Consider the following 480-nt stretch of genomic DNA (forward strand, 5'->3'; position numbering starts at 1 on the left):
GCATTGAATGGGAATATTAATTTATGGCCATTTTACCCACATATTACACAAAGTAAAATGGTGTATCAATTCATTCCTTTATATCTTTCATAACATTGAGAATCATCTTTATACAAATTTTGGTTAAAAAAAATCCTGAAACCCAAAAAGTTATTGGTGATTGAAAAAAAATCCCATTGTTTTTGCCTATACATATAATTTCATGTTATTTTATTTTTTAAACAACTGAGTCCTAGAGTCCACTACAGAGGACATAGCATAACATATGAATAAACCCTTTTCGAAATTGAATCGAATCGAATCGAATCGCAAGCTTGTGAATGAGAATCAAATCGTGAAATTTGTGTCAAAACCCAGCGCTAGTAATTACATCTAAAGTAATGCAGCTTCTTTGCCACCTCTGTAGGGCGAAGATGGCTTTGATTGGTACTCATATAATTGGTAACAGCCTAGAGTGTCATATTACTTTAAACTAATTTA

Source organism: Sinocyclocheilus grahami, unplaced genomic scaffold (assembly GCF_001515645.1).
Source record: "Sinocyclocheilus grahami isolate Dianchi unplaced genomic scaffold, SAMN03320097.WGS_v1.1 scaffold32.1, whole genome shotgun sequence".
Classification (NCBI taxonomy): Eukaryota; Metazoa; Chordata; class Actinopteri; order Cypriniformes; family Cyprinidae; genus Sinocyclocheilus; species Sinocyclocheilus grahami.